Source organism: Amphiprion ocellaris, chromosome 1 (assembly GCF_022539595.1).
Source record: "Amphiprion ocellaris isolate individual 3 ecotype Okinawa chromosome 1, ASM2253959v1, whole genome shotgun sequence".
Lineage (NCBI taxonomy): Eukaryota > Metazoa > Chordata > Actinopteri > Pomacentridae > Amphiprion > Amphiprion ocellaris.
This window is the reverse complement of record NC_072766.1, coordinates 10555569-10577764: the sequence shown is the minus strand read 5'-3', so window position 1 is coordinate 10577764 and position 22196 is coordinate 10555569. Positions and strand designations below refer to the sequence as shown.

Here is a 22196-nt window from a genome sequence, read left to right as displayed (position 1 = left end):
GACACAAAAAGGCTTTGGCTGGCTTTGATTAACTGGGATGATTTATCTCACCAATGCACAGTCTGCACTAAAACACAAGCTGCTACATTAATGCATGTTACACATAAAAGCCCCAAATATAGCCATACAATCCTAAAGACAGAGTCAGGATATGGGAGTCTGTCGCAGGTATAGCTTGCTAAATGTGGCTCAGCTGAATGAATGTGCTGTCGGGGGCCTTTAATATGTCTAATCCCCACGACTGTAGTATCTCTTATTATTCAACATGGTATCACTTCCTCCTTTTTGGGGGGAAAAGCGGGTAAACTTAAGATTTCAACCCAGGTGTGACATTCTGTAGGCACTTTCCTACCAGCAGGACACAGAACAGCAATATAATTTGCTAACACATAAATCAAGTGTGCAAAGAGCATTAATTAGAAATTCATTAAAAATTCAGACTCACCGGCAGGTGTGCAAATAAAGGATTAGGTAGACATCAATTATACCACATAAGAGAACATTTTAATTGCAATTCCTGGATTGATTTACAGAGGGAAACAATCAGGCTCCATGCAATATGGCTGATTGCTCATTTTCCCCAAAAATAATGAGGAAAAACCTCACCAGGTAACCTGACACATACAGACCGAGTATTGAGAGTGATCTGTCATGCATGTCTATCTGTCTATCTGTCTATGTATCTATCTCTAGAATGTGTACATGCTCACAAAGCACATCTCAATTCAGTCATATAAAATACTCCAGCACTTGAATCAGACATGCTCACAGACACTATTAAGACTCATACACACAAAGAATTACAAAACATGACACACACACGCAGACATACTCACACACATAAATACACATGCACTGCAGCTTGGCATTCCCATCTGCTTGTGTTGGTGGAGAAGTTCTTAAGCACCAAATGTTGCGCTGTTATGACTCAAGTTTGTGAATTCTCCAACCTCCTCTGTGTTCCTGATTACTGCATTATGGCATCTGCTTAATTAGCTTGGCTGGTGTCATATGTTGCACACGAGGGGGTGTTAAAAAGTGCCCTTCCCTCTTGCTCATTATCTGCCTCGATTCATGTGATGTGTAATCTCTCTTGACAGGCATTCATATTGACATAGGGACAGCTGTCAGCAGAGCATGGTCATAAAGGGTGCACATATAGAAGAGAAGCCACAAGGAGAGCGGATAAGTGGAAAGACTGCCAAAATTCTAAATGAAAACTAGCGATTCTGTGTTTCATTCTGGATCCATCAGCACTGCAACGGTTCTAATTATACGGAATTTAATTTTATGGTTGAGAGTTTTTTGGGAGGAGGAACTGATAGTAGGCTATGCATTTTGATTACTACAGGTAATATTCAAAAATAACCTCCTGCCAGTGTATTTTCTAAATTAGTGCAGTGTCCAACTCTTGGCTAGGAATCAGCCTCATTACTGCCATATGGGAAATTCCAATCATTATCTGCAAAACAGTTTTGGACAATCATTTAAATTCCAACAACTTTCTTGGTGAGGCAGAGAGCGAGGAGATTGGAAATGTATTTGCTTTACACGGCATTCTGTCTTAATACAAAAAGTGCTGATGCATTAGAATAATGTACTTGGGCTGGTAGAGGACCTCTGTTTAGAGATGGAAGTCTTTATTGCCTTGACACAACATGAGTCAGCAGATCTACAAAACCCCAGACCATGTATGACAAGTTTGTAGCATTCAAAGCCAACGTTTTCAGCCTGTTTCTACAGTATTTGAACAGCATAACTATTGTCTGATTTAGCAAGAACAATCTGGTAATAAACTACAGTTATAGAACTAAAAAATGTGTTTCATTTTAGAGAAATATCAATGTAAAAAACATAAACAGAAATAGTAATAAGGTGTGAGAAGGCTCTGATCCTAAAAGATCTAATCAAATTTAGATGTGCCACAAGCTCAAAAACCTCCACACCCTTAGTTTAAGCTTTGCTTCAGCACATACAGGATGCACTATGTCTGGCACCAGACATAAATCACAATTTTAGAATCTGTCCACTATGAACATACAGTAATTCAGAGTATAATCGGGACATGTCAAGATTTATAAGTCAGACATTTTTTTAAATTATTATTTTCACCAAATTACAGTAAGAAAAACTTGTCCGTGTGTTGGCTCACATGGTGAGTGTGTCCCTGACAGGTCTGTCTACTGATGTCTTCTTTTCCCTGCATTCAGCACAGAGAGTAAAAACATACAGAACAATTTCATCATATAATTATTCTAGCACAATGGGAGGGCTGCACACTGGCTTGGAGGTTAGCACTGTCTCACAACTAGAAGACCGTCAGTTCACGTCCCGGCCTGGGAGCTTTCTGTGTGCAGTTTGCATGTTCTCCCTGTACATGCATGGGTTTTCTCCAGGTACTCCAGCTTCCCTAATGAAGATTAAGAGGTGTATAGATAATGGATGGATGGATGGATGGATGAACTGTATGATGGGAGTGCACGCAGTAAAAATTTGGCTTGAAGCAGGTTTAAAAGTACAAGAGTAAAGCTTTTCACCAAGAATTTAGCAATCAAGCAACTGCTTACACCCTCACATTAAGACTATATTTTACAGCGATTTGCAAAAATGAAATATTTCATTCAGCAATGTGCAAATAATAACCTGCATCATTTTAGAGCCTACCAAACAACAAAAAGAAACAGTAAGGGGGAGCAATAAGAAAACTGACGGTCTGGGCAGGGCTCATACGCTTGTCCTTGTCATTGTTATATCATGTCTAAAGATAAGGACTACCGTATTTTCGCGACCATAAGGCGCACCGTATTAAAAGGCGCAGTCTCAGTTCCGGGTGCTATTTCTGTATTTAACACATACATAAGGCGCACCGTATTAAAAGGCGCAGTCTCAGTTCCGGGTGCTATTTCTGTATTTAACACATACATAAGGCGCACCGGATTATAGAGCGCGTGCAGGTAAAACATACCTGTACTAGCTTAAAACATGCATGCTAGCGTGTGTTTTAAAAAAGGCAGCGGAAGCTAAACTGAGTTCAGTTGTACTTTATTGAAGTATTTAGCAATGTTTTCACGTTGTTTTTTGATCAATCCTCATTCACAAATCCATCAAAGTCCTCATCTTCTGTATCCGAAATGAACAGCTGGGCTAGTTCTCCATGGAACACGCCAGGTTCCCGCTCGTCATTGTCAGAGTCAGTCTCGTTGCCGTGCGGCTCCTCATAAATGATGCCGGCTTTTGCGAGAGCTCGAACAACAGTGCAAGCAGACACGTTAGCCCAAGCATCCGCAATCCATTCACAAATTGTGGCGTAACTCGCCCGGCGCTGCCTCCCAGTCTTAGTAAAACTGTGTTCGCCATCTGTCATCCATCGCTCCCACGCCGTTCGCAACTTCACTTTGAACGCCCTGTTTACACCGATGTCCAGCGGTTGGAGTTCCTTCGTCAAGCCTCCCGGAATGATAGCAAGCTCCGAGTTCATTTGCTGCACTTGGTTTTTCACAGCGGCTGTGAGATGGACGCGCATGGAGTCACAGATCAACAGGGACGGTGACGCCAAACCCATGTTGTTTTGCATAATGCAAATACCGGCACTATATACCAACTGGGGGCGTGCCTTTAGCGTCTTCTTTCACGCTCACACGTCCCCCTTTAACGTTCTCATACTGTCCTCTGTCACGTCCTCCTTTTCTCTATATAAGCAGCGTGTCAGCAGGAAATGTTTTCAGTCAGTCAAGCGGAGCTCATCAAAGTGACAGTAACGTTTACACATTTTGGAACTCGGTGCACACATAAGGCGCACCGCATTATAAGACGCTCCGTCCATTTTGGAGAAAATTTAAGACTTTTAAGTGCGCCTTATGGTCGCGAAAATACGGTAACTGGCAGTTTTAAAGCAAACCTACACACCACAGGGTTATAATGCCTATACTGGAAGGGCATGTTCTACCTTTGGAGTAGTTGAAGCTGCAACCCCTAAGTAACTGTGCATGTATGTTGCAGCAGTAAGCACAATTTCTTATTTTACATTAATGTACACAACTGCTCCCACTACGCCATCCTAGAAGCTTCTAGTTGACAGCAGCAGCTTGAATAGTTCCATATTTATGACATTTTACATGAAACATTAAATGCGTTGCAATTACGTTGTCCAGGAGACCACATTTGGCTAGCCAATGCAATATGACTTAGAAGAACAAAATTGTTTCTATCAAACTACAGCTAAACAAATAATCAAAAACGGTTAAATAATTTTGTGTTTTGTGACAGACCGATGTTGTGATTGCGTTTTAATAAGTAGAAAACAGGTCTTAGACATTCACAATGACTGTCAACCAGTTTTCAAATAGAACAGTATCAGTGTTAGCTTGTGTAATGTTTGTGATAAAAAAAAAAAAATATTTGAATGGCTACTCTATAACTTACAGGAACCATTATGCCATGTTTCAGACACAGAGCTGCAGCATTTGTTTTTAAATCTGATGAACACAGTTATCATACATAAGTGAAAATATGTGCAGAGATACTAACTGTGGTCAAGTGATTATTATTCCCCTTGAAAAAGAAGAAGCGGATTTTCACAACCACTCAAAAACTCCAACATATGTCCCATTGATTCCTAATGGGCCTGCCTGTGCTGCGCGCAAGAGACTGCAGAGGGCAATTAGTTACATGTGGCTTTGATTAGCACTGATTCCACAACAGTGCTGCAAGGTATATAGAAAACAAAATACTAAATTACTGCTGAGGCTCTTTGTGACAGAATGCAATAAAATGGAAGAAACTATTTAAATTCATGGTAATAACAGGTAAATGTGAACATGTTAACTATAGCATGGTGCCCATGGCTAAGATTATGCATATTCTACCTACAAACAGCCTGCGCCAAGCAATGCATATAAAACTGAAATAAATGGCTACAGATGCATGAACTTGCCCTGAAAGAGGTTTGCTTACTCTGTGATCTCATTCTTAAATGAAACCAATTTGCCTAGAAATTGGTTCTAAGGCCTAATGTTGAACTCTGCACATCAGCTCCACACACACACACACACACACACACACACACACACACACGCACACACACACGCACACACACACGCACACACACACGCACACACACGCACACACACAGTTAGCTTTTACGAACACACTTTCACAGTCACACTGCTTCCACCCCTTCCCTCGCTGCAAATCATGTTTGACTTTGAAGTGCTAATTTTGGAAGTTTAGCCAATTTTTATTTGCTGCTTTGAAATGTATCCCCTAAGCTGCTGCACCAGCAATGAAATATACAGACCTTTACAATGAGGGATAAGTGACCAAAATGAGAAGCGCCTGGTTTTCTTCCTAACATTATATAACTGTGAATAATCCCCACATAGCATTTTCTCCTGTGCCATCACAGCCTCAATTTATATTCAAAAATATTATGCAGACTTTTTACTTTTTTTGCTCATTCCCCAATCATCCCTACCTAAAGTTGGAGCTAATTTAAGATATCTACAATGCAGTGCTGCATAAAAAAAAAAAAACTATGACATTTTTTGTATTATTATTTACTATTTTTTAGCAGAACAAAAGCAGAGCTAAAATAGGGAGAGTAAAATAGTAATCTGAGAAAACAGTTTCAGAAAATACTTGATGCGTGTCTGATAACTGGAACATTGTATCATTAGTACATTTCTGTGTAAGTGAAAACAAGCAAACAGGCCTTCATTTATACACTGTACTTATTCCCTTTAGCAACATATAAATCCTGATAACAAACCACAGCTCTGGAGCATGTGGGCCCGATCATGAATAAACAATTATACTTCTGATACATGGACTCTGTAAACATTAAAATGGCATTACTGTTCTGGCTATTGAGCTTTCTCCCTCTGTTGTACAAAAGCTAACCCCAACACTGAAAATGGCCTTAGTAATAGACGTAGCAGTGTTTACCGCTGTGATGGATGCAAGGATGACCTCAATCACAAGCCTTTTTTAACTGCTTTCAGCAGGAGCTGGGGCATTGTATAGTAAAATAAGTTGATCAGATTGGCTCCTCACCAAGCAGCCCAGCTAATAAAATGGCAAGCAAAGAGCTTGAGGGAGAGAAGATTTGGAATGTGGGCCCCTCCACTTTCCAGCGCCGCTCTGCTTTAACACAGTCCTGGACTTGGCAATAAATTGCTTTGGTAATCAGCTTTTTGAAAAGCTTATTTACTGCTTGTTTTGTGTTTATTGTAGTTCTCAGAATAAAATATGAAATTGGATTTTATTACATGTGCAATTTTCCTCTCTCATAACGAATAGTGAGAGCGAGCAGCACCTTGTTGAGTATGGATGATCCAGACACGATGTATACAGTATATTATTTTTATTATCTCTATTTTGATTATGTCTCCTTATACTCCTGAGGATAGACACCATGGGAACGGAGGAAAACTATTAATGTGAAAAATGTCCAAACGATTCAGAGAGATTAGGAAGTCTACTAGCTTTACTGGGCTGTGTATTTGTATATATGAGTGACAGAGAGTGAGAGTAGAAAAGGGAAACTGGGGAGTAGTTTGTACTGTAGGTAAGCACTGAATCACTGAATGTATCAGTTTTGTGTTCTGTTAGCAAGTAAACTGCTCGTTCACTCTACAACTGGAATATAAGATAAGATATAACACTACTTTACAAATGCAAAATGCACAGACCATGTGCTCAGTGGTCCTTTTCCCAGTTCCATCATTATGTACAATGTCCTACACTGACACAAAGCGCTTTTGTAGACCGCAGTTAACTTAAAGCTAACACAGTATAAGCCTGCCCTCACCCCAGTGGTTTTTTCAATCTTTGTTGTCAGCATTCAGAAACCTTTTGGTTTTCACTTCATCTTATTTAAGCTTTGTGAATGCATTTTACCACAAGCTATGACAGAAAACACAGCACTCTGAAATTCAACCAATCCCCTAACATCAATCTCAAACACAGCAATTTTTTTTCCAGTTCTCACAATATTGGGACAAAAAAAACCATCCAACTTCAAAGAATCCTTTCATTTTTTTTGTCTCAACACCACATTTTTATCGCAAAATACTCAAATCAGAAACACTATTGTGGGCGACAAAACATCTTGTGGGTGACTCATTCAATGTCTATCACAGCATGCAAAAAAGCATTTCAGAGGCATTTGTCAGTTGCCTGCACCACACACGTGATGGAATGAACAGGCTTCTATGTTAAATAATTCAGCTGACTACATAGGCTGCATAATGGCTTGTATTTCATTAACTCTACAGGTGCAGTCATATGACCTAAAGGGTATTTTTATACAGTGACTGAGTGCTGCCAAAACACTGGCGACCTACACTCAATATTGTGCCTCAACACATCCTGTGCAGATCCAAATAGAGGAGTGAAGCTAAAGTTGCTACTCTGCTGCAACTTCTGTGTAGACAAGGTGCCACAACCTGAAGACGTGTCATGTCCTGTCCTACAATAAGTTGTATTCAGCCAAAAATCCCACAAAGTTTTAGCCATGAATTTTTATGCAACGGTTACACAAAAGATTAGACTGCAACTGCTAAACTTTGTAAGTATACTTTTCATTACATGAGGGCTTTGAATTTTTATTCTCTGAACCAGTCTAAGAGCTGTGATAAAGAACTACTGAGACTGCGCCATAAAATAAAGCGAAAACCCGATTTAAACTTGACTGACCATCCCCTTCAAAGTAGCCTTCTTGTGCAGCGATGCAGAGCTTCAACCACATTTGGAAGTCTATCTTCAAGCCTCGTTCTGTCCATTTGCAGGTGCATATTTGCAGGTTCACCATGGACTTCAAATCTGCACAGAGACGAAACATCTGATTCTGTTTCAAACTGACTAAACCTTCATGTCGAGAATCCTCACTGGTGACAAGAGTTTATGGGTAAAGCCCAGGGACCAAACAGCAGTTTTCAGTGGAAGAGCACACAGAGTTCAAGACTTGTCAGGTCAGCAGTGCAACCAAGAGCATGCTTGTTGTTTTACTGAGCATTCACGGGGTTGTGCACCATGAATTCAACCCACACTGTAACATCCCGAGGGAGAACATGCAGTGCAAACAACCTGAACTGTGGCACATACCATCATCACTGTGCACTAACCCTACTACTTCCTTGCAATGTTTTCCTCTTTCACCAAAATGAAGTTGAAGGTGGAGACGAGCTGGAGGACAATAGGAGAGCGTCACAGATGGTGCACTTGTGCATCACTGCACGAGAAGAGTATTTTGAAGGGGCCAGCAACAAACTTTAATTTTTAATTTCATTTTGTTTTTTATAGGCACAGTCTCACAACTTTTTGATCGCATGTTGTATACTATCAAGCCCCGTCTGATATCTACAGTATAATAAATCTGGCAGATAAATGCTGTGTCGTGACCATAAAGTCATAAAGTATTAAGCATATTTGTATTTCCAAGATCGACCATATTAAACACATTTTCAATTCAATTTTTAGTGACTTCCTACAACTTTATAGTTTGACAGATTCCATTTTGTTGTAAAGTTCTATGGGTACATACCAGGCTTTTTCATTTACACTCAAATTAAGGCTTTTATTGCAGACACTTGAATAGTTTGGTTCTTCCATTTAAAACAGATGATCCTAATATCCTCTTGTACATGCTGTCAGCGACAGTGCTATATTTTGGGCCAATCACTGTGCTTCTTTTTTATTAGTCATATTTTGTTACTCCTTGTCATTCATCATCACGGATTTATGGTTAATGGCAGAAAATTTTAATGCTTCCATCTAAAACATAAATGCTGCCTAAAACCAACTCTACCAAAACATGTCCTGATATGAAGTCACAGGAATAAATGTTGGTTTCATGACGAAGATTTGAAGGTAGTTTGATGTTGTAAAAGGGAAGTAGAAACCATTTCATTTTTTCAAGGAGGGTAATTTGTTTAGAAATTCCTCAGAAGTCTGATCATTCATTTGATATGTGTTGGCTTATGCGACCCACTGTTGAAAAATATACACCACACTGAGGATTTCAAAGTACGGAGGTTGTCCAATTTTCTTTCTCTCTCTTCTGCGCCGTGTCACTGTACAGCAGAACTAGAAATCACCAGCCGGTACATACACTGATCTGCTGTGTCTCCATGTGTATCCCTGCAGGAGTGTGTGTTATACACTGCACTGAAGAAAGTCAAGCAGCGTCACAGTCAACAGACACTTCCTGAAATTTCTGCCAATATTAGTAACCAATCATTACCCTGCATATTCTGCACATTAAGTCCAGTATTACTTCCAAAACTCATCCTATTCATATTCTGCAATTATTCTGGTGGCACACAGTTACAATGAAATCCAAATGAGATCTCTGTAGCACTGACATACTTTCTGCTAGCAGGTACAGGATGCCTCATATATGATTAATTAATTGCGGCAGCCTGCCATCTGTGTTTTAACTGATTAAATAGCTCACAAAGTGGGATGCACCTTTTGATGTGAACCTTTGGGGAACTGGCTCTGTCTTTGTATTTCTACCTTGATTAAGCACAATACTCCAGCACTTCCTCCAGCCCTCTATTTCAAAGTCTCTTTAATATGGGAGGAAAGGACACAAAGGCATTTGGGGTTCTTTAAAATGTTGCCCATTTCCAGTAGTCAAGGGCCTGTCTTTCTCTTTCCCTCTTTTTTGTTTTTTTATAAAGTGAATGTTTCACACAGGGCTGGGCTGGTGAGCAAGCATCGAGCTTTCAGATAAAAATTGATTCCAGTAAATTCTCACCTGAGATCCATCACGGTGAAAGGCTTTAAAAGGTCACACATGTAATAAGTTCCTATGGTCTCAGTCCCTCCAATAATAGGCCTTTAGTCTGCCATGGAAGGCTGGTATATAGAAATAATTGAGTAATCTGTGGACCATTCAATTCAATCGTGGGACTCAGTGACAGTGCAAGGCTTGCTGGGCTGTGAAGAGGTTGTTCCGGAGAGTCTTTCTGCTGGTAGGGAAATGGTTTGTCCCCTAAAGCTATGCACCTCCATCTTTGCAACAGCACAGTGGATCACGAACATTTTAGAGGCTCTTCCGGGCCTCAATATGTGTCAGCATTTCATCTTCAAAGAAAAAAGCATGGAACATGGCAGAGAATGCCTGGGAGCACTAATTACATTAAAAATGTTAAGCTAAATTAACATGTATCTCCAACATACAGTGAAGCCCATTTGATGTAAAGAGCAGAAGTACTAAATGCATTTGTATGTGCAACATTTGAAATAGGAAAGTCAGAACTATTTCAACCAGGGCTCAGTAGGGTTTTTATGGTCGATATTGTCGCTGTACAAGACTTACTGATAACTGGCCATTTGTCATCCCTTACACCATTAAGCTTTCTGTTGTTGTATGACACTAGTGTAGTTCATAATGATAATGATGACTGCATTTTTTAATTTTTAAAACATTGGGCTCTTTATGTCAAAGAAACATTGCTTAAAACCAGATCCTCATTTATTTACAACAATCATTTATGTGGCCTGCTGACCAGAAATTTGTGGCTAGTGAATTTATCCACAGTAGCTAGTGAATCAAGCCAGCAATACCTAAAACACTGGTCTGCTGATAACGGTCTCTAACCAACTTTGTAGCATTTCAAGCTTGTCTTTTTTTCATTAGCAGTTGATAAACCATTAAAGATTGACATAATTAAAGAAATGGAATTAGCCTTGCATAGATTTAGTTAGCTGTAGCGTCATAAGTAAGAAATAAGTTAGGGGAAATAAAATATCCAACTTGTATATAATTAGAAATAACCCTGTTTGACTGCTTGTGGACAAAAACTAATCAAATTGTGGCAACAAATATGACCTACTATGGCAAAGGCCATGGTTGCTCAAGTGTAAACTTCCACATATGTAATAAAGAACAGTACATCACTGACACCATCCGACACAAACCTTTAAATGGATCTAAATGAGCCAAACCTCAAGTTGATCAACAATCCTTTCTTATTATTTATTTACATCTAACTCAGCTTGCCAACGTTGCAGAATGCTGCTTCCCTTTACCACTGCTCTATGGCCTCCATAATATAAGCATTTTGCTGCATATGCAAGAGAAATTTTTGTATGAATGCGAAATTTTTTGGTTACACTAGTGACTGAGTTTGTTCTTCTCAGCTATGATTGGCCTAAGTTTGGAGCACCAAAGCCTTTTTACCAAATCCACGATGACGAACATGTCCAGATAGCAGAGTTTCAAGGCAGGTGTTAATGCTGATCCAAAGCGGTCTCACTCAACTAAAAGTTGCAGAAGAAATTCAAATACCAGGATCAATGATTCAATGAGGTTCCCTAGCTACAAAAGGTAAAAAGAGAAGAAATGGGGGATATAAAAAACATTTATTCGCTGTATCTGTAGTAAGCACAGTGGTGTGGACTTTGAAGGTCACATGAATTTCAGAATCGAGTCAGAAACTTTCATGCAAAGTTCCCTTGTGAAATAGAGGGAGAACTAGCAACACTGCAAATTTAGAGATACATGCATGGCACCGCAGAGCAAGTTCATCAGTTTAGTAACATCTCAAAAGCAGTTGAATTCAAAACTGTATATATGATGGGAAAATAATATGAGCTGTGGACAAAATCTGAGCCAATCCCAAGCCTAATAAAGAAATATGGACCTAAGTCAGTGGACAGTCAGAGAAAGTAATAGATTCTGCCATCATAGCAGATGGTGATAAAGACGTCACTACTAAAGAATGTGGTATCTTAGTGATTCTACATTTCAGAAAAATAAGAAACATATCAGTAGAGCACATCAAAGTGAAACATGCACATGCTGAAGGCTATTTGTCATTTTGCACCATATAGCCTGTGGTGTTCTGTAGAATGTAGCTTTTCCAGTCATTAGGTTTTCAAAAAGAGAAATTTAAGTTTTTTTCCCCCCCATAGATTTCAAGAATTCCCAGGGTAACACTAAAAACTGAATCATTGTTCTTCTGGGACTCTATGATGCAACAAAAGCTGGGTGATCAGTGCCAGGAGGGTTTGGAGAAAACAGTGGCAATGACAGCAGATGGTGCAGCAGTTAATCTTGGAAGCAGGAGAGAGGTCGCTGTCCATATTCAGGGGTAGCAGGAGAACACGTGTTACCCACCATGATTCACTAGTAAGTAATTCTAAGTGTACTGCTATACTTTCTAATGACTGAACTGATCTTTAAATAAAATCCCAATCAATAGGATACAACAACTGTATGAGATTATGATTTTGAACAGCAATGGTTACTATCCCTGGATGTTGTGTGTGGAAAATGAGAGCAAGAGTAAGGCTGGTTGGGTCTACAAAACACTGAATTTGATCTGGAAACTGTACCTCTAGTCCCAAGTTTAAAAAGCAGCTCAAGAACCTTGAATCAGAGTTAAGCACAAGTTGTCAAGCCAAAAGAGCAAAATACACGATGACTACCACATGTGTCCAGGACCCTGACTGTCCAGAAAGAATGAAACAGACAGTGATCCTGGTCTGTACACAGCAGTGTACATTTTCACAACATATGTCATCTCATAGCATTTAACACAATAAGGTAAAGACCTAACGAGTTTTAAACAGAGAACCCAACAATCCAAAATTTCCTTTCGACTCCCTTTAAGCAAGCAGTTGCAACAGTGGGAAGGAATCAAAATAGGGGTAAAAAAAAAAAAAAAAAAAAAAAGAATGTTTAACGAGAAGAACGAAAAAACCCTCCAACAGAACCAGGCTCAGGGAAGGCAGCCATCTGCCTCGACTGGTTGGAGTGAGAGGGGAGATGAGGGGGTAGACCAATAAGGCTAATTTGCTATACAGTCATGAAAAAGTATATCCAAAGAATTTTGGGGGCTTTTGGGACATATTAGGAGAAGCCAGCCTTTGCATTGTGTTTCAGTACATTATTTTCAACTATCTGAAGATCTTTTTAAATCCTTTGCCAGGCTCATAGGCACCCACAACTGTTTTTGTCTGAAGGCCTTAGGTCTGAAGATTGGAATAACAGGAGGTTGCAATTATTGGTACCAAAACTAGAACTACTAATTCTAATTTATTTATGGATTTGAAAGTGTGATGAATGTTGGGGTGTACTTACTTCTTCCATATAGCTGGCAATGACTACAAAATGTCAATTCTTTGAGTATATTATCTTTATCTATTGGCATTGCACTATTTCAGGACAGACAGTGACAAAACATCAGTGTGACACTTTTGCATCATTATATTTCTTTGAAAGTCTCTTTTGTGATTGACTGGGTGTGAGGACTGAGTTTGGCAAAGGAACAATACCACTCTAATCCATGAATGTGGCACATAAAGAAAGATTTATTACTTTTATTTGTACTTACCATAAAACTATTTACAGCCTCAAGTAACTGAAAAAAAAATTACATCTTTCACCATTTTGTTTCTGTTTATTTTAGGGCAAGCTAAACCTTGTGAAGGTGAAGCTCATCCTCCCAAACTCAGCTCCAGCATGAGGGGCTTTTCTGCTCTATGGAGAATCAAGAATGATGTCAGAGTCTGCTGAAGACCCACCACTGAAGTCCTTTGATGCTCTGCCAAGTGTGAGGAAATGGATGCAGGAAGGACAAAGGGCCAGGAAGACTGTTGACAAACTTCCTTTTAGTGTATCTGAGTAATATCAATACATTTTGTCAGCTCAAATATCATGTTTGGTGTGAGTTTTTTCCCTCAATGTGCAAGTGAGAACTCTTTTGCTTGTGCAAGTGTGGATGACCAAAAAAAAAAAAAAGTCAATCTGTAGGGTTGTAAGTAACCGATGATAAAGCAGTGTCAGGTCTCTCGGCTCATTCAGATACTCTCTGGCATTTCAATAATCTTTTCACATTGCAATTCAATATGAGGCTTCTTACACTGCAGCCTTTGAGTGAACTATATCTCTTTATCCGTCTTACCACAATGCTGTCTCTTTCTCTATACAGCATCTATGCATCTTTATCCTTCAGAATCTGAAAGGAAAATAGGACATACTTTCTTATGTCACATGCTGCATGGCGCATGTGTTGGCTGTCCTGTAGTTGGCGACCTTTAGAAGGATCCTACCGTATTTTCGCGACCATAAGGCGCACTTAAAAGTCTTACATTTTTCTCCAAAATGGACGGAGCGCCTTATAAAGCCTTATGTGTGCACCGAGTTCCAAAATGTGTAAATGTTGTTGTATGACTTTGATGAGCTCCGCTTGACTGACTGAGAGCATTTCCTGCTGACACGCTGCTTATATAGAGAAAAGGAGGACATAGCAGAGGACAGTATGAGAACGTTAAAGGGGGAAGTGTGGGCGTGAAAGAAGACGCTAAAGGCACGCCCCCAGTTGGTATATAGTGCCGGTATTTGCATTATGCAAAACAACATGGGTTTGGCGTCACCGTCCCTGTTGATCTGTGACTCCATGCGCGTCCATCTCACAGCCGCTGTGAAAAACCAAGTGCAGCAAATGAACTCGGAGCTTGCTATCATTCCGGGAGGCTTGACGAAGGAACTCCAACCGCTGGACATCGGTGTAAACAGGGCGTTCAAAGTGAAGTTGCGAACGGCGTGGGAGCGATGGATGACGGATGGCGAACACAGTTTTACTAAGACTGGGAGGCAGCGCCGGGCGAGTTACGCCACAATTTGTGAATGGATTGCGGATGCTTGGGCTAACGTGTCTGCTTGCACTGTTGTTCGAGCTCTCGCAAAAGCCGGCATCATTTATGAGGAGCCGCACGGCAACGAGACTGACTCTGACAATGACGAGCGGGAACCTGGCGTGTTCCATGGAGAACTAGCCCAGCTGTTCATTTCGGATACAGAAGATGAGGACTTTGATGGATTTGTGAATGAGGATTGATCAAAAAAACAACGTGAAAACATTGCTAAATACTTCAATAAAGTACAACTGAACTCAGTTTTGCTTCCGCTACCTTTTTTAAAACACACGCTAGCATGCATGTTTTAAGCTAGTACAGGTATGTTTTACCATGCACGCGCTCTATAATCCGGTGCGCCTTATGGTCGCGAACATACGGTACACGTTGTCATTGCAGGCGTATGACCACAGAACTGAATAGAGGGAGTGTACGACGGAGCTCTGTCCTACAAAGTCTGCAAACAGCAAAAAATATGAATTAAACCAGAACAGATGGCCCTTAAAAGTAAAACACAGTAATTCAATCTGGCTAATGGGAGGAAAGCCACAAACTGCTCCATTCTCATTTCTTTGACTGAGAAACTCAGCTGAATTGTTTCTCCAGCTTTAATGCTCAATCCCTCTGTCATAGTGTGTTTCTGTGTTCCCCATGCATATTATAAGACATTTAAAAGGAAAACAGTGTATATTTACTAGACGTGCCTCACCATGTGCACAGACAAGAGCTATTAGTGCCTAGACAAAGGGGGAAATGTATCGTAATTGATTGTTACAAAAGATTACCTCTTCAAGAAAAACATCGAGCTATTTCAGAACTGCATTTGATGCCTTAAAGTGCTGTGCAAAGAACGCTCTTTCAGCGCCGCACATTCACGCTGACATGCAGTTTGCAAAACAATTACCATGCACTGTTGTTTGATCTTTGTCCCCACTTTGGTTCTTTATAAGTGTGAGTACAACTCACTTGCCAGCTATGTGGGTAATCATGGCTTCCATCAAGGGAAGTGAGATATAGGCAAATAGAACGCATATTTCCTACACAAGTTCAAAAACTGCAATACTGAGTTGCTTCGTCACTAAAATGATGTAGTTAAAATGATAATGAAATGCTATTGAAAAGTTGCGGCGGCATGCGGTTATTTAAATCTCACGAGCCTCCATAATGTTGGTGTTCAAGACATTGCAGCTTGAAACATCACATTTTTAAATGTATAACAAGTGTTCCAAAACATACACTGGGTTCTGGTGTGGAAAATAACTCACGAAAAGGCTAAAATTGTCAATATAGCATCCAGCTGCAGGATACCGAGGCTTTTTCAGGGACCCTGGGAGGTTGAATGAACCATAGTGTTTGCCTTATGAAGACAAAACATTGCTGTGTCTGGACTTGATTTAACTTCACTTGCTTTCTCTATGTTTCGGGGAAAAAAATCTCCACTTGCAAAAGGACTACACTCCTTTAACTGGCCAGTGAATCTAAAGGTAGATTTCAACTTTACAAACAGATCAAATCCACAATCTGTAAAGAAATCATGACAGACAACACATCTGATTTGAAGGGAAATGATTTAGGAAAAGCAACGTGTGTAAAGAGGGGGATGGGTTCTGAATCTGGAATTCCCAAGTAACAGAAAATTGGTTTCTGCAAAGCAGCAATATATGTTGGACACTTCCAGTCAGTCTTTGAAGGAAATATATTAACCTGCTGGGCTGCACACAAACTTTCCAACCTTGCTGTTGACAGGTTTTATGAGCCTAATGCACTTTGTGATGTATAGCATAATAACCCAGTCTATGACTGTAGGGCCTTACTCTTAATATTGGCTGCGGAGTGAATCAGGCAAAATTATTGTAATGAGGCAGAATTTCCATACAACAGCAAAATGAGTTCATTACTCTAAGTTATATTGGTGAAGTAACCAAAAGAAATTGATGGTTTTATTAAGCTAGAATTGAGTTTCAGCCATAAACAAAATTAGGCAAACATGCAGACTGCAAAATGTAATAATAATTACATTAGTGTTATCGAAAAGGTTATCAGACTGGCCCCTGCTGCTTCTTATTCATCGCTTTCAAACAGAGGTACTTAATTCTGCTCTCGGATAACTCCCATTTGATGGCAGAATTTTTTACACTTGATGTTTATAATTTCATAAACAGGTAGGAAATGGACATCTAATGTTTGCTACTCATCAATGTCAGTCTACTGTTGTAAGCTTAACAAGAGAGTCATGAAAACCCAACAGCATATGGATGACAGTAGCACAAACCAGAGCACCTCACTCGTTCTTTTGCTCCACATTGATCTGCAGGCATTTGCAGGAAAGCTGGGAGATGTAGTCCCTACAGAACATCCTCGGTCTCTCCAAAGGGAGGAGCTTAGAGGCACCGACTCAAGCTCAATATTTGGAAATACTAAACATTCAAAGCATTTAAGGTGAATTTCTGAGGGCATTGTAAAATCAAATAAAGCAAATCCTGAATGGAGCGATTACAATCACAATTTTCAATAGCAATCACACAATTAAGAGCACAATTTACTATTGGTGGATCTTGAAGGTGCAGTCCATGTTTCCATTAAACAAATGATCAGTATTCATTCCTCCCAAGGTTACCGTCTCTCTCAGAAGCTGGCTGTACTCGGCAGCTGTCCACTGAGGACTGCTTCAGTGCATCCTCTACATCAGCTGATTATGCTATCTATCAAGTCCAGCTGTCATTGCCCATTTAAACCTTTGTCAAGTCCTGCATGCAATGCAGCCTGCAGTAAACCAAGTAATTGCACTTCTGTAATCCAACACCTGAACATCACTTACCCTGTCAATTTCTAAAACACGGATGCAAGAAGGTGCACTTAAAGAGGAACATTTTGCGACCCGTGTTGCGTTTCTAGAGGCGTGGGGAGTGGTCCTGATGTTGCACACACTTGTATCGAAAGGGACATTGTTTTGTTTTTGTTGTACAGCTACAGCGAGCTAAAAGAAGGAAAAACAGATGCCAACTGCTTTTTTCTTGTTGCCAGGGCACAAACAGGATGCTGGCAGCTACAAAGATTCAATTATAAAAAGTACAGAAAATAATTAGAAAAAATAATAGCACTTGAAAAAAATTGCCCCTCCAGAAATTGCGCATAACAATAAATCCGTTAATTAGCTCATTAATATTCAATTGGGGTCAGTGGACTTAATGGAACCTTTTTCATGGGCCAAGGAAATGTTTAACACTCAGTTTTTCCTCTGCCTGTTCTCATTATCAACTATGCACAGGCAGGCCTTATCAGTCCTCCAGATGGTGAGGAACAATGCAGCACCATTATCGTCTTACAGCAGCGTGTGTGCCTTGTAACCGGTGTGTGCCTGGGACAGTGAAGTATAGATACTGAGGCATTTAGTGTAATTGATATGTGGTATATATCGTATTGTTTAGGCCTGTTTGTTTGCTCTGCTGGTATTCAAGGCGAGAGGAGAGGGGAAGATTGATTTTCACCGCAGCCACTCCCGCTCTCACCACAGGTCACAGATAACTTGTCAACGCAGGTTTTTGGGCTGGTGTAAAATGCATCAAGGCTAAACTCTCTCGGGCATAGTGGAGGATAGGGAGTTTCATCTCGGTAAACACAAGCCCTCTCGTTGTTGTTACCTTGTGCATGAGACAGATGTATTATTCAACAAGTACATGGGATGAAGAGATGTCCGAGCAAAAGCCTGTTTGCATCTCTGCTCTGGAAGGTTCCCACTCTGAATCACACTGAAATGTAGGTTTCATATTTCAACAGCTACCGTAATGTCATTGCAGTATTTTGGTTACAATTCTTCCAAAATATATTTTTTAATCTCTTTCTCAAATATGTCTTCAAAAAGAAATTTCAGCTGATATATAGTAAACAGAATTTGAAAATGATGCTATCAAGCTTACAAATCTGGACCATAGTGAAGCCTACAGTTTTAAGTTCATATACTAATTGACAGTATGAAAATTAATGCAAATCCCAATATTTCATTACTTGATAGGCATTTCATCCTTTAAAAACGTCTTTATCTGTGCATCTCTTAGCCACTCAATCTGATGCTCTTTACTTAATTAAATTCCCAGGATCTAAAAACTTGGTAGGTCCCTTCCTCTGTCATCTTCTCAAAGATTCAGATCACTTCAAGCTATTTTCACCAACATACGGCATCAGCCTATCATCTGAAAGCAGGCCGAGACAGAAGCACTCATGCATACACAAATGACTGTCAAAGTCTATGGTAAGGCAAAGTTTAATTAATGTAGGTATGATGAAAGCTAAGCTGTCACTATGGGGCTTTTCAAACCTATGACATTTACATTGCCTTTGTTGGGATCTCTCTCAGAAATCAAGAACACCAAGAAATATGCTAGCAAGGATTTTACAGCTCTGTGATTTTGTGAGCAAAGTAAATAATGCAATCTGCTAAGAAATCTTCATTCACTGACAGTCAAAACCGAAATTGATGCCACTTGTTACGAATATTCACTGCATTTATTTTTTATCAGCATTTTCCATAACGCTGTTAGATTAATGTTGCCTGAATTCGGAAGATGAACCGTGACATCGTCATTTTCCATTAACGTGCTCCATCTCTTGTATCCATCATAATATCTACAATAGTTAAATGTCAACCTTCTGAAAGCCAACATTTTCAGTTTCATCCAGGGTTATCCCCTTTTGAAAAGTAAGGCAAAGCATGAAAGCTGAGAGTTTGTTGGTATCTGTCTGAAGCAAAGCCTGTAAATTTTTTTTTAGAAAAAGGCTATTGCATTTTATTCTTAACATGTCCATTTATTGACACCATTCTTACAGCGACGGGAGATTACTATTTACGATATTGCTTGAAAAAAAGAATGGCTTTGCATCAATTTAACAGTGCAGAAAGCTACACGGATCAGCAGGATGACTTAAATGAGATTTCCAATGTTTTCTTGACAACAAAATGAAAATAAAGAGAGAACTAAACAGAAGAAAATCTGCCTGTCTTAAAACAGTGTATGCGGGGCGGGTTGAAAACAATGAAAGCATCTCCAAACAAATAAGTGACAATGGCTTTCAGCTGTGAGAGTCAACAGAGCACAATGGCTCGGACTGAATGTGCTGAATGTGCTGGGGCTATCCCACAAATAGAGGTGATCCTAAATCATGTGCTTAAAGGTTGCAGCTTGAGAGCCCAGGTGTCATGGATAATTCCCGCTCTGATATCTATAGCCTTCACTATCTCACCCGACTCCCTCTCTCTTAGCTTTACTTTAGCTCTGTTAAACAGACAAGCGGCCATCCTATTGATCCCCCCCTGCCTTCAGCTGCCCAGCCCCCTCCTCGGGGGCCCAGGCGTAAGGGCAGTCGCTAAAACCTGTGGGCAGAGGAAAGAGGACACTCCCCACTGAGTGCAATTGGGATTTGAGAAAGTTAAACACTTCTCCAGCACAAAATTCCAGCCTGGGCAGCAGAGAGGGGATTCTGTCCTCAGGCCTTCTCACACTCACCTGATGAGAAGGTCAGTCCCATCATCATCGTACTTCTTGCCCATCTTGCACTCTCGCCGCCTTTCAGTAACTCTGGAAGGGCTCAGCTTTCCCATTTACTTCAAACACTGCTGTCAACAGTTTTTGCTGCTGTCCTTGGCTCTGAAATGAAAAAGGGTTCATATTTTGAGAATGGCATGCTGCAGAGGTGAAGGCCACGAGTGCAATGGAGATGAAGAGGGACAGCAGATGAGGTCTTAGAGTTTTAAAAGCAGTCATTAAGTGATACGATTTGACCGTTTTAAGAAAGGTTACATCTATGCACTGAAATACATTAATAGAATTTAGCTGAATTAATCAGCACAGATACTAAACATTATTTTAAAAAGGCAAAAGAACATACATCGAAAACAGCAGTAATAGTGTTCACTGTGGTGTTTTTTTTTTACATTTCAAAGGAACATACAAACCACAAAAAATGTGGGGGTTTTTTTAGCAGCTTTGACTCTTTGATTGTAGCTTTGGTTTGTAACACAGCTGTTACAAATCTGAGTTGGATTATTGTTTTCTAAATGTTCAAGTAATGTTAATGTAAAAGAATTTTAATGGATGAATGTTTGAAAATGTGGCACTGGTGATCAATAATAAATAATGGGTGGTGCCTTACATGTTACACAGCAGTGAGCAGGACACAACACAAAGGACAGAGGTCAGTACAGGACACAATACTACCTCCATTATTCAGGATAAAGCACTAAATGACCCAATATAAAATACAACACAGGAAACAAACTGGTCAAAAATCCCCTGATCAAGGCAGGGAGAAGTTTATCCAACTGTACTTTTTTCATGTTGTTTTGTTCAGTGGATTTTCTTTTTGTTAAACAGATGAGACCTTGAAGGTTAACAGCAAGCTCCACGGATACACTAACTGACTACAAGTGGTTTGCCGGTCCCAGAAATTCTCTTGAACCTACAGTTAAAAGGTTTTTGTCTTTTTTTTCTCCATTTGACACCCATGTTACCCGCTGCCCTTTATCTATTCAGACCTGTGGGTCCCCTGTAACACAACCTGCGAGAGCGGCGGAGGGGTATTTACGGCCGTATCGCCACTACAAAAACAGCCACATGTTTACAAGAACAAGACAAGCACATTACGTTCAAACAATGCAGCACTGCCTCCAATCATGTGCTCTCTTTCACTCACTACATCTCACCCCCTTGGGGTTAGCAGACCTTCCTTCATGTTCAAAGATTATCTGTTAATCCAAAATGTGCAGGAGCATGAGACGACAGGAAAGGGACCAATACTCTGGGGGGGAGGGGGGGGGGGGGGGGGGGATGCATGGCTTTATTTGTTTGTTGGCTTTCATATTAATCCATTGGAACACAGTGCGTTTTCCCCTTCTTTTCTGGGCATGTGTAAATGTTTTAGAGCCACTAAATGGAAGATGAAATTTTCAATGGATAGCATGTAAAAGTATTAATTGTAAAGACCATTATTTGGTGTCCATGAGGCTGAATCAGCTTAGCCACTCCATTCCCCCATTTGCATACAAAATGCTTTATTTTGGCAATCAATGAAAGTGCTCCACTGTATGTGTGGCTTATCACATGCTTGCAGGAAATGGATTCCTTAGCCATCTCGTTAAATTCTGTTGATGCAGAACAATTTGAAACATGGCACAGGCAGCAATGACATTTAAAGATGCCTCGGCTTAATTATATTTTGCAAACATTTGGGCTGTTTGTCCTCAGGGATAAAGCGCCTCCACTACAAAGTTAACTTGTTAATAATTCAAAATGAATCTCTCTTTTTGTTGAGCACCAATCATTATCTCCTATTAGTGCTGGTTAAGGGCATTCAAGGTGCCTCAAACACACAGGGGAGACATGCCGCTATTTAATACTTAAAGTGAAGTGCAGACGTGCAGCACAATGAACTTTGTAAATTTCAGCAAATAAATCAAACCACTGCAGTTTCTGGATTGTTTTTAACCTCTGGCGGCATGTTAAAAATTTTAATTAACAGTTTTGTTTTATCTTATTGTATTTTATGTACAGCGT

General features: G+C 40.1%; 1 long non-coding RNA gene across 1 annotated transcript in view; it reads right to left on the bottom strand.

Moving 5' to 3' along the window:
- The window catches only part of LOC129348608 (uncharacterized), a 181417-nt gene that overhangs the window by 141818 nt on the left and 17403 nt on the right, over positions 1–22196 (bottom strand). The window contains exon 2 of the long non-coding RNA XR_008601222.1: positions 20151–20291. This is a non-coding gene — a long non-coding RNA (uncharacterized LOC129348608). The remainder of the gene's footprint in view (positions 1–20150; positions 20292–22196) is intronic.